Source organism: Aquarana catesbeiana, unplaced genomic scaffold, assembly GCF_042186555.1.
Source record: "Aquarana catesbeiana isolate 2022-GZ unplaced genomic scaffold, ASM4218655v1 unanchor233, whole genome shotgun sequence".
In the NCBI taxonomy this organism is placed as follows: Eukaryota; Metazoa; Chordata; class Amphibia; order Anura; family Ranidae; genus Aquarana; species Aquarana catesbeiana.
In genome coordinates this window covers 3,393,241-3,406,152 of record NW_027362661.1, presented here as the reverse complement: position 1 = coordinate 3,406,152, position 12,912 = coordinate 3,393,241, and the positions used below count along the sequence as shown (strand labels likewise).

At 45.1% G+C, this 12,912-nt stretch overlaps 1 protein-coding gene across 1 annotated transcript in view; it reads left to right on the top strand.

Moving 5' to 3' along the window:
* LOC141121905 (uncharacterized) overlaps positions 1-12,912 on the top strand; it is a 619,894-nt gene that overhangs the window by 334,328 nt on the left and 272,654 nt on the right. The gene's annotated exons all lie outside the window — the stretch shown is intronic.

The following is a 12,912-nucleotide window of genomic DNA, read 5'->3' as shown; positions in this document are numbered from 1 at the left end:
GAGGTCACATGATCTCTGTGTAGAGTGGAGCTCCAGTGACTGCAGTCTGCAGCACATACTGAGCCATTCTGTTGGGATTTATAGAAATAGAAGAGATTTTTGGGAGGTTTTGTACTTTCTGTTAAAGTGCTCTCCTGAAGATAACTTTGTAAACTGGATTTGTTTGTAAAAGCGATTGTCTAACATTTACCAGAACTGCGGATGGGTGGTGTTGTACTGCAGACGGGTGGCGTTGTACTGAGGACAGGTGGCATTGTACTGAAGACGGGTGGCGGTGTACTGCAGAAGGGTGGCTTTGTACTGCAGAAGGGTGGCTTTGTACTGCGGAAGGGTGGCGTTGTACTGCGGAAGGGTGGCTTTGTGCTGCGGAAGGGTGGCATTGTACTGCGGAAGGGTGGCGTTGTACTGCGGAAGGGTGGCGTTGTACTGCGGGAGGGTGGCGTTGTACTGCGGAAGGGTGGCGTTGTACTGCGGGAGGGTGGCATTGTACTGCGGAAGGCTGGCTTTGTGCTGCGGAAGGGTGGCTTTGTGCTGCGGAAGGGTGGCATTGTACTGCGGGAGGGTGGCATTGTACTGCGGAAGGCTGGCTTTGTGCTGCGGAAGGGTGGCTTTGTGCTGCGGAAGGGTGGCATTGTACTGCGGAAGGGTGGCTTTGTGCTGCGGAAGGGTGGCGTTGTACTGCGGGAGGGTGGCGTTGTACTGCGGAAGGGTGGCATTGTACAGAGGACAGGGGGCACTGTACCTAGGACGGGTGACATTGTACTGTGGACTGGTGGCATTGTACTGAGGACGGGTGGCATTGTTCTGAGGATGGTAGCATTGTACCGAGGACGGGTGGCATTGTACTGCGGAAGGGTGGCGTTGTACTGCAGGCAGGTGGCATTGTACTGCAGAAGGGTGGTGTTGTACTGATGGGTGGCGTTGTAGTGTGGAAGGGTGGCATTGTACTGAGGATGGGTGGCGTTGTACTGCAGAAGGGTGGCAGTGTATTGCAGAAGGGTGGCCGCTGTAGGCAAAGTGATGTGCTGGTACGTCACTGCCTACTTCCAGGTTTAGGGCGCGCGCATGTTTGCCCAACCCATGGCTCTAACTGTGATTGTACACAGTGTCCCGGCCAATGATTCACACCCGGGATCAGCTGATTGGCCACTTGCATCCACTGCACCCTCTCCAGTGCCGATCCCATCATCCACTGCACCCTCTCCAGTACTGATCCCATCATCCACTGCACCCTCTCCACTACTGATCCCATCATCCACTGCACCCTCTCCAGTACTGATCCCATCATCTACTGCACCCTCTCCAGTACTGATCCCATCATCCACTGCACCATCTCCAGTGTCAATCCCATCATCCACTGCAACCTCTCCAGTACTGATCCCATCATCCACTGCAACCTCTCCAGTACTGATCCCATCATCCACTGCACCCTCTCCAGTACTGATCCCATCATCCACTGCACCCTCTCCAGTACTGATCTCATCATCCACTGCCGATCCCATCATTCACTGCACCCTCTCCACTACTGATCCCATCATCCACTGCACCCTCTCCAGTACTGATCCCATCATCCACTGCACCCTCTCCAGTACTGATCTCATCATCCACTGCCGATCCCATCATTCACTGCACCCTCTCCAGTACTGATCTCATCATCCACTGCACCCTCTCCAGTACTGATCCCATCATCCACTGCACCCTCTCCAGTACTGATCTCATCATCCACTGCCGATCCCATCATCCACTGCACCCTCTCCACTACTGATCCCATCATCCACTGCACCCTCTCCAGTACTGATCCTATCATCCACTGCACTCTCTCCAGTACCGATCCCATCATCCACTGCACCCTCTCCAGTGCCGATCCCATCATCCACTGCACCCTCTCCAGTACTGATCCAATCATCCACTGCACCCTCTCCAGTACCGATCCCATCATCCACTGCACCCTCTCCAGTGCCTATCCCATCATCCACTGCACCCTCTCCAGTACTGATCCCATCATCCACTGCACCCTCTCCAGTACCGATCCCATCATCCACTGCACCCTCTCCAGTACTGATCCCATCATCCACTGCACCCTCTCCAGTGCCGATCCCATCATCCACTGCACCCTCTCCAGTACTGATCACATCATCCACTGCACCCTCTCCAGTACTGATCCCATCATCCACTGCACCCTCTCCAATACTGATCCAATCATCCACTGCACCCTCTCCAGTACTGATCCCATCATCCACTGCACCCTCTCCAGTGCCTATCCCATCATCCACTGCACCCTCTCCAGTACTGATCCCATCATCCACTGCACCCTCTCCAGTGCCGATCCCATCATCCACTGCACCCTCTCCAGTACTGATCCAATCATCCACTGCACCCTCTCCAGTACTGATCCCATCATCCACTGCACCCTCTCCAGTACTGATCCAATCATCCACTGCACCCTCTCCAGTACTGATCCCATCATCCACTGCACCCTCTCCAGTGCCTATCCCATCATCCACTGCACCCTCTCCAGTACTGATCCCATCATCCACTGCACCCTCTCCAGTACTGATACCATCATCCACTGCACCCTCTCCAGTACCGATCCAATCATACACTGCACCATCTCCAGTACCAATCCAATCATCCACTGCACCCTCTCCAGTGCTGATCCATCATCCACTGCACCCTCTCCAGTACTGATCCCATCATCCACTGCACCCTCTCCAGTACCAATCCCATCATCCACTGTACCCTCTCCAGTACTGATCCCATCATCCACTGCACCCTCTCCAGTACTGATCCCATCATCCACTGCACCCTCTCCATGGGATGGGGGAAAAAAACATAACCAAAAAAAATTTTTGATTTATAAATATTGTCCCAAATGTATTCTACTACATGTTTTTGATACAAAAAAATAAATAAATCCCAATACGTGTATATAGATTGGTTTGCTTGGAAGTTATAGCACCTACAAACTATGGGATATGTACTGGAATTTTTCTTTTTTTATTTGTTTTATACTACAAATGGTGGAGATAAAGGACTTCTAGTGGGACTGTGATAGTGCGATCTGACACTAACCGCCGCTGGGGGGAACTGACATCACCAGTGACACTAATACAGTGATCAATACTAGAAATATGACACTGGCTGAGAAGGGGTTAAGATCTAGGGGTGATGAAGGGGTTAAATATGTTCCATAACTCTGTGTAATGTGTGTACAGTGTGCTGCTTTATACTAATGATCACTGACAGATCACAACCCAACACAGAGCTCTGAGCTGTGATTGGACACAGTTGATCAGCTGGTCCTGGGTGTGACTCATTGGCAAGAACTTGCTAACAAGCTCCTGCTGTGGACAATCACAGTGGGAGCCGGGGATGGAGCCGAACATGCACGCAACCTAAACCTGGGAGTAGGCAGCAATGTACCAGCACATCACTTTGCCTACAGAGGTCACCCGTCCGTCCGTACAATGCCACCTGTCCACAGTACAATGCCACCTCCCTGCAGTACAATGCCACGTCTGCAGTACAACGCCACCCATTCTCAGTACAATGCCACGTCTGCAGTACAACGCCACCCATTCTCAGTACAATGCCACGTCTGCAGTACAACGCCACCCATCCTCAGTACAATGCCATGTCCGCAGTACAATGCCACTCTTCCGCAGTACAATGCCACCCGTCCTCAGTACAATGTGGCCGGGCGGTGGATAATATTTGCACCAGAACATGATTTTCAGGAAGATGGAGGTTTAATGCCGACATACTGTTGGACCGTAAAACATTTTTTGTGTGGAGATCCATGTGTGTCTCAGTCTCGGTCCTGTTAGTTAGTATGAGGGTGGAGCAAACAGGGACAATGAGATTGTGATTAGAGACATGGATTGTATTCTTCTTCCAACATAAACTTCCATCATCACCAGAAATGTAAATTGGTAAATGGTACTCAATTGTTTTTACAAACAAATCCAGTTTACAAAGTTATCTTGACCACTTCCTGACCAGCCGCCGCAGTTTTACTGCAGCAGAATGGCACGGCTGGGCGAAATGACATTATGTTGCCTTACTATAACTTTTGCGTAAACCAATCAATATACGCTTATTGCGATTTTTCAATCTCTCTGTATTACTTTTAAAACAATTATACAAATACATATTGTGACGAACGCGGGTGTCAGATCCCTGCCCTCCTCGCTAACTTGCAACGAAGGACCGGCCAACCTCACACCACGCTGTCACTTACGTAACAATGCCTCTCTCAGCTGCGCCCACACAAAGATTTTCCAGCTTGCGGGACCACAATCTAGGTGCGAGCAGCCTGAGAGTGATTGTCACTGGGCTAATTACACAATTAACCCTTTAACTGCCACCACCCCCGTTTAAAAGACTGAGCCGGGGGAGACTCGTAATTTTAGCAATACTAATTATAATTTTAGAATAAGCGTCTGCCACACACACTGCCACCACAGACAGGTCTGCTCAGAGTCTTACTCTACAACAGTAGCGCCCTTCAAGAGGCAGGTTCGTTTATAGCTTGCATTAAGAGCTTTAGAGACAAGGTTAACACTTTTCAACATAAGGGTTTATTATGAAAAGGTCAAAGTTGATGCACATAAAACATTTACAGAAAAAAGATGTTTCAAAAGATAAAGACAATATGCAGCCACAGAGCAATAAGGTAGAATTGGGAAGGAAGAATACTTGCAATTAATGTCCAAGGGTTGATCAGAGTTCGATCGATGAGCTGGGTAATCGGTTCTCAACTTGGCAGATGTTTCTTCTTGGATGGTAAAAGGAGAACTGACTATTGTCTTGGCATTTCCTCTTTTCTGTCTAATCAAAGGGGGTGTTGACAGCGACCAGTGACCAATCGTCTGGTCATCTTGTTTAGGGGTTGGTTGCTGGGAGGTGTCTACACTCATGACCACGTCCCAGGTAGATTTTGTGATACATATTCATATATCTGCATCTATCGTGTTTACAGACTGCAAATATCCATATTATTATTCCACGTGAGATTTCCTTCAAAACAAGTCTAAACATGCCATATCTATAATGTATAGTCTGCTTAGGAGGAATAAGTGGTACCAGTGGTTTCCCATATGACCCGACATAGGGGTGTCTGGACTTGAAATGTTACAAATTATCTGAGGAAACTAAATATGTCCATATTATGGCTGTGCCAACTACTAAGTCGGAAGTTATGAAACATGCTGAAATTTCATACTTATCCCACTGAGGTGTATTCAGACAATTTACAACCGAGGCCTGTTGGGTCTCTGAATGGAGAGGGTGACAGTTTTACGCCTTAACACTCTGCCCTTTCACAAGCTGTTTTTCTACTGACCTAACCTGGTTCTGTTTTCTCTGTTGAGATAACCTTTTCTGTTGAACTTAAAAAGCTTTGAATTCCTAAGACAAGGGAGGAGGGAGTTCAGATTTCTCTGTAATGTTACATGGTTAGCCAAAATGTCATGGCTACTTCCACGCAAGATGGCAGCTGGCTACAGCTTTTCATGTCCCGTACGTGATATCTTACACATATAAATAGCTTTCATCATCAAATTGAACATTATAGTATTATATAGTATCCTCTCCTTAAAATATCGTCTAATCATCTATTGACCTATACTAAACTATACCATCTGACAATCTGACATATATTCCTTTACCATATCCATACTCCATCATTCTTCCCAACCATTCATCCTTTCTATACTATTACACTTTTAATACTTTCCATGAATAATGATAAAAAAAAAAAAAAAAGGAAAGAAAATTTCTCCTTCCCTTTTTTCCCCCTTTCTCTTCCCTCCCCCTTTTTACAGTGTATACTCTTCCCATTCACAAAAATTGTATCATTTTTATCGAGGTCCGAAACTGATCCCATTGATGCCACATTATGGGCTTCTGATCTTTTTCCATCCCTTCTCTCCTTATCTGTTCTTCCATATATTGTATTTTGTTCATTTCACACATCCATTCCATTATTGTAGGGGCCATTTATTTTTCTCCATTTTTAAACTGTTATCGTCCTGGCTGCATTTAACATATGGTGAAGGATGTCCGTTTTTATAAATCTCAATGATCCCAGTATTATAGAAAGTATAATGCAAAAGCACAAAGCAGGAGGCAGAGAGTGGCCGCAGTTAGCTGCATCTGTCGGTCATTATCTCAATACCCCATGTAAGGGAAAATACGCCCTTTAAGGGCGGGGGGGGACTATTGCGGTACTGGATAAGGTGAAATATTCAGTACAAAAAAATAAAGAAAAAAATATAAAAGAATTTCATTTTAATAGAAAACATGATTAAAAAATGACAATGTCACATACAGTTGTAATTAAAAACGGAAGCAGTAAATACAACCAATTGGATTACAACCCATAGTAATAGTGGGCACAGATAGAGCTTGGATTCTCGACCGGTTTCGCGGTTTTAACCGCTTCCTCAGGAGAGCAGAATCTGTGATACAACATACAATAATTATAACCAATACAAAACAAAGAAATATATATTCTCAATGCAGCAAAATGTATTAAACACTACTTTAAACATTTACATACAGTCTAGGTAGAAAAAGGATGAGCTCACCCGTTCAGCAATTCCCTGTGGGTGTACAAGGCCCCAAGTGGTTCCCCCTGTGGCGGACACAGGGGATAACAGACAGCCTCTGAATAAGTAAATTTTATAAAAATTATATACTGAATATCAACTAGGGAGTATATAAAAGAGAAGTAGGGGGGGGTTGTGCCGGAAGTGTGTCTCTACAGTAAAAGCCAGTGTGCAAATAAAGAACCGAAAAACAGTGAAGGTGAGTGACAGTGAGGAGAGGGGAGGGGGAGGGGGTGGGGGGGAGGGGGAGAGAAGGAGGGGAGCGGAAAAAAGAGAGGAAGGAAGAGGGGGGGGGGGGGGGGAAACGGGAAAAGGGGAAGGGAGGAAGGGAAGGGGGGGGGGGGGGAAGAGGGGGGGGGAAGGGGGAAGAGGGGGGGGGGAAGGGGGGAAAAAGGGGGGAAAAGAGAAGAAGCAGGGAGGGGAGAGACCCCTGGTATAGGAGTGTAACGAGAAAGGCTATATTAAAAGGAGTTGCACACAAGAATAAAGAACTAGCACTCACCCCAGGAGTACTAGTTATTGTAGACACATAGACTGGAATGATTGCGGGCCATATAGTAGAGGGTCCTATAGCGAATATATAGGGGACATCAACCGCTGTAAGGATGGCACTGCAAGCCACTCCTCCCCTCCACACACAGGTGGGCTAGAGATGTATATCAAAGAGGGTCACAGCCGAGGCTGCAAACAAAAATAGTAATGGATTACCATAACAGCAGGGTCTTAGAAAAAAGTAGCCCAACAGTCAAGAACAGCCATCTAGTAAAAAGTAAAGAAAGTTCAACAGGGATACAAGTAGTGGAAAACGATATTGTTCAAAACTGGGGAGATAGGAGGAGAGAGAGAGCGGCAGCACTTACCCACAGCGGTTTTCCACTACTTGTATCCCTGTTGAACTTTCTCATGTGTTTTACTTATATGGCGCTCCCTGTGTGATCGCCTGCTGTACTACTGGAGTACCTTTTTGATACTCCTGTTTTTACACCACTTTCAACCGGCTACCTTAACCCCTTCTAGATGGCTGTTCTTGACTGTTGGGCTACTTTTTTCTAAGACCCTGCTGTTATGGTAATCCATTACTATTTTTGTTTGCAGCCTCGGCTGTGACCCTCTTTGATATACATCTCTAGCCCACCTGTGTGTGGAGGGGAGGAGTGGCTTGCAGTGCCATCCTTACAGCGGTTGATGTCCCCTATATATTCGCTATAGGACCCTCTACTATATGGCCCGCAATCATTCCAGTCTATGTGTCTACAATAACTAGTACTCCTGGGGTGAGTGCTAGTTCTTTATTCTTGTGTGCAACTCCTTTTAATATAGCCTTTCTCGTTACACTCTATACCAGGGGTCTCTCCCCTCCCTGCTTCTTCTCTTTTCCCCCCTTTTTCCCCCCTTCCCCCCCCCCCCTCTTCCCCTTCCCCCCCCCTCTTCCCCCCCCCCCCTTCCCTTCCTCCCTTCCCCTTTTCCCGTTTCCCCCCCCCCCCCCCTCTTCCTTCCTCTCTTTTTTCCGCTCCCCTCCTTCTCTCCCCCTCCCCCCCCCCCCCCCCCCCCCCTCCCCCTCTCCTCACTGTCACTCACCTTCACTGTTTTTTCGGTTCTTTATTTGCACACTGGCTTTTACTGTAGAGACACACTTCCGGCACAACCCCCCCTACTTCTCTTTTATATACTCCCTAGTTGATATTCAGTATATAATTTTTATAAAATTTACTTATTCAGAGGCTGTCTGTTATCCCCTGTGTCCGCCACAGGGGGAACCACTTGGGGCCTTGTACACCCACAGGGAATTGCTGAACGGGTGAGCTCATCCTTTTTCTACCTAGACTGTATGTAAATGTTTAAAGTAGTGTTTAATACATTTTGCTGCATTGAGAATATATATTTCTTTGTTTTGTATTGGTTATAATTATTGTATGTTGTATCACAGATTCTGCTCTCCTGAGGAAGCGGTTAAAACCGCGAAACCGGTCGAGAATCCAAGCTCTATCTGTGCCCACTATTACTATGGGTTGTAATCCAATTGGTTGTATTTACTGCTTCCGTTTTTAATTACAACTGTATGTGACATTGTCATTTTTTAATCATGTTTTCTATTAAAATGAAATTCTTTTATATTTTTTTCTTTATTTTTTTGTACTGAATATTTCACCTTATCCAGTACCGCAATAGTCCCCCCCCGCCCTTAAAGGGCGTATTTTCCCTTACATGGGGTATTGAGATAATGACCGACAGATGCAGCTAACTGCGGCCACTCTCTGCCTCCTGCTTTGTGCTTTTGCATTAGACACTTGGGATGATGGTACTTTTATTGGGTATTGTATTTGTTTGACTTAGACGCTGTTTCCTTACATTATAGAAAGTATCAAGACCTTTACGCTTGGTTGCATCTCGGTTCCAGATGCCAATTTGTATTTATCGAATATTTTATACCAGAATTCCTTCACTGCATGACATTCATACCAAATATGTGTCACTGTTCCTTTATCCCTTAAGCATCTCCAACATTTTTCTGAATTGTCTTTATTTATCTTATTCAAATCTGCTGGGCTCCAGTACCATCTCATCAAAATTTTATAATTGTGTTCTTGATGCTTAACTGCCACCGAGAATTTATGTATTAATAAAAATGCCTTATCCCATTCTACTACTGATATCGGACTCTCTATTTCATTAAGGGGTCCCGCCGGAAGTAGAAGTTTATACATTTTAGATTTAGTGGGTCGGTTTTTATTCTTCTATTAATATTTGTTCAAATTTAGTTAATGGTCTATCTATCCTAGACTGCTGTGTCAACATATTTCAACATATGTATTTAATTGATAATATTGTATCCATTTATTATTATGTTCCAACCCAAATTCAAGTGGAGTTCCCCCAAAAAAACAAGCATACATGAAAAATCCTAAAAAAAAACCAAAAAAACATTTGGATATATATTTTTTTTTTACTCACCTCTAAATGCCTGTTACTAGGGGGGTCCCTCGTAGTCTGCCTCTTCCAGTGCCTGGGCTGGTGACATCACTTCCCCCTCGGCACAGGAAGGGCTCCGCTCTGCTCCCTCCCTCCAGTCAATCATCTGGGACCCATTACAGGTCCCAGGTGACTGAGCGGCCAATCACGGCGCGCGGCGCCGCTCGCGCATGCGCAGTGGGTGCCAGGCTGTGAAGCCACAGCCCGGCTCCCACAGTTGCAATGCGGGCGCTGCTGAACGGAGGGGGAGACGAGCGGGGCTTCGATTCCCTGCATCGCTGGACCCTGGGACAGGTAAGTGTCCAATTAAAAGTCAGCAGCTGCAGTATTTGTAGCTACTGACTTTTAATTTTTTTTTTTTTTTTAATGGACCCCCTGGGTGGAACTCCTCTTTCATGTCATTTTGGAAGTTTACCTTCTTTTAGGGTCTGAACTAATCTTGTGTTCTCCAACCTGTTCCATTCAATAAAACAGAGAACAGTGGAGTCATTGGCCCGTTCATTGTGGAGAGTCCCCCCTTTTTCAATACTGTATCCCATATTTTTAAAGTTGCTAACATAAAAATCAATTAAGTCTTTTATTTTTCAGGTCGAAATTGAGGTTTAATCCATGGAAGGGATTTTAATTGCAGACCTATTATATCTTCCTCTAAAGTTATCCATTGTTTATTTTCCGCATTGTGATACCAGTCTACTATCCTTATCAATGATGCAACCTGTGAATATATTGTGAAATCAGGCAGCGCCAAACCTCATTTTTATAGCATGATTGTTGTATAAATGCCAGTGGTCCCAAAAATGTGTCAAAAGTGTCCGATCTGTCCGCTGCAATATCGCAGTCCTGATAAAAATCGCTGATCGCCACCATTACGAGTAGAAAAATAAATAATAATAAAAATGCCATAAATCCAGGGCTTTTTTTCAGCAGGAACTAGGGGGAACTCAGTTCCACCACCTCTGGCTCAGGTCTTCTGCTCCCTGCTCACCACTATCACTTGGTAACACTGAAGTCCAGCTTCTGCATGTACAAGTGATAGCTTATCTCCCAGTAGCTCCCACAGGTCAGATCTCCTGCGCAGATCCCACTGAGTGCTGGACAGGGACAAGGGAGATACAGAACAGGTGCCCAGGATTCAATGCAGTCATGGGCAGGAGAGGGTGCGTGGTAGGCTGCACCCTCTGTGGTCTCCATTTTTTCCCTGGTGACCAGTTGTTGAAGCTCCTACTGCATGATCTCCCTTGGAAGTGACTGTAGTATAGTATAGTATGCTGGGAGGTACTACAGCCGGATAGGTGCTTCACATTAATATTGCAACAAAGGTAAGACATATGACAGATGGTGGAGCTTTTAAGGAGGGGGGAGAAGATGAGGGCAGTGGAGGGAGGTGTTGCATGCAGAGGGAAGAGCTACTATTTGATGCCATTTGGCAGGTATGTGAGTGTGACGGGCATGGTTGAGTTCCTGTGCCTATTCTCTGAGAAAAAAAGCTCTGCATAAATCTATCCCCTATTTTGTAGACGCTATAACTTTTACCAATCAATATACGCTTATTGCTTATTGTTTTTTTTTTTTTTTTACCAACAATATGTAGAGGAATACGTATTGGCCTAAACTGAGGAAAAAATGTGTTCTTTTGAAAAAAAACTTGGGATATTTATTATAGCAAAAAGTAAAAAATATTGTGTTTTTTTCTTTTTTTTTTTTTTTTTTTTATCCAAAAACAAGTTTTTATTGATATAAAAAACATACCGACATTACAATTATATTCAATACAACAATTTACCTTGAGTAACATCATAATTGCATGCACCGCAGATTGTATAAATAATCTAGCATTTCCTGAGTCATTGATTAACCTATCTACTTGGCTTGTGAACACAGTATAACCCCCTTCTATTATCTTTTTTATTTTATTTATTTTTTATTAATTAATTAGTTAATATCCCCCAGCATCTCACAATGAATATGAGAAGAAAACAAATTAAATAAGGGTGTATATAACAGAAAGAAAAGGTTCCAACTATATGTCATGTGATACCTCACATAACCATACCCAACAATCTGCCCACAACCAAATCCACCGGGGCAAGCCCAGGTGGAAGGCCCCCATATTTTCTCAAACTTCTGTGGGCAGCCTCTGTGTTGGTAAATTATTTTTTCCTTCCGCAACAGTTCCCCTATAGCATTAATCCACTCTTTATGAGCAGGAGGCTCTTCTGATATCCAATGTGTCATTATTAGTTTCCGTGCCATAAACATAACTCTAGTAATTGCCACACTAGTACTTTCCTCCCATCCCAGCTCATCTATTACATTAAGCAGGCAGTGTTTTGGATCAGTGGGCATCGTAACCTGAAATACCCTGTTAACCGTGTCCACCACCCCCCTCCAATAAAGGTGGAGCTTTGGGCACCTCCACAGTAGGTGGATCAGGTCCCCATGTTCCCTTTTGCATCTGGTACAGAGTGGAGTGGGCCGAAGGCCCATAACATGCAGTCTATGGGGAGTATAGTATACTCTAAGGATGATGTATAGTTGTGTCAATCTCTGCGTAACATTTAGAGAGCAAGTGGGTACCGCCTGCAACACCTCCTCCCATTGTTCTCCATCAAGTGGGCCAACATCCTTCTCCCATTTCGCCAGCATACCTAAAGGGTGTTTACTTAAAAAGTTCTGTAGTAGCATACTGTAACATTGAGAAATAAATCCCTTAGTGTTGGTAACCCCTGCAATCAGATTAAACAAAGGTGTGGGTGAGGGGATCCAGTCTGAGGATTTTCTCTGAGCCACCACAGCATGTTTCAATTGCATGTAGTAAAACTGCATAGACTGTGGTAACTCAAAGAGCCTCTGCAAAACCTCAAATGTGTGCATTTTCCCATTCTGAAAAATCTGTCTAATATATAGCACCCCATATCTCCTCCACATCGCCCCATGTTGTAGCTTGGCTATTTCTGGGTACGTAGCATTGAACCATATTGGACTGTAATCTGTGTACCCTGTCACTGCCTGTAAATATTTGGTCTTAGACCAGATTTTATGAATTAGGTCATAGGTCGGGTATTGCTTATTTGATTTAGCAAAATCCAACACCTCCAAGGCCGTCGGGACAGAGTCTCTTTTTACTGTGTGCAGCATCACCAGTTCAGAGGAACTACCCATAGTTCTCTCCTTCTCTGTGTCCGTGTGCATTAAACCTGTTAATTGCTGCAGCTGCGCAGCTATATAGTAGAGCCAGGGATTGGGAAGGGCAAGCCCACCCTCATCCTTAGGACGCTGGAGATGTTCGAGTTTAATCCTGGGTGCACGGCCTTTCCATATAAGCAATCTA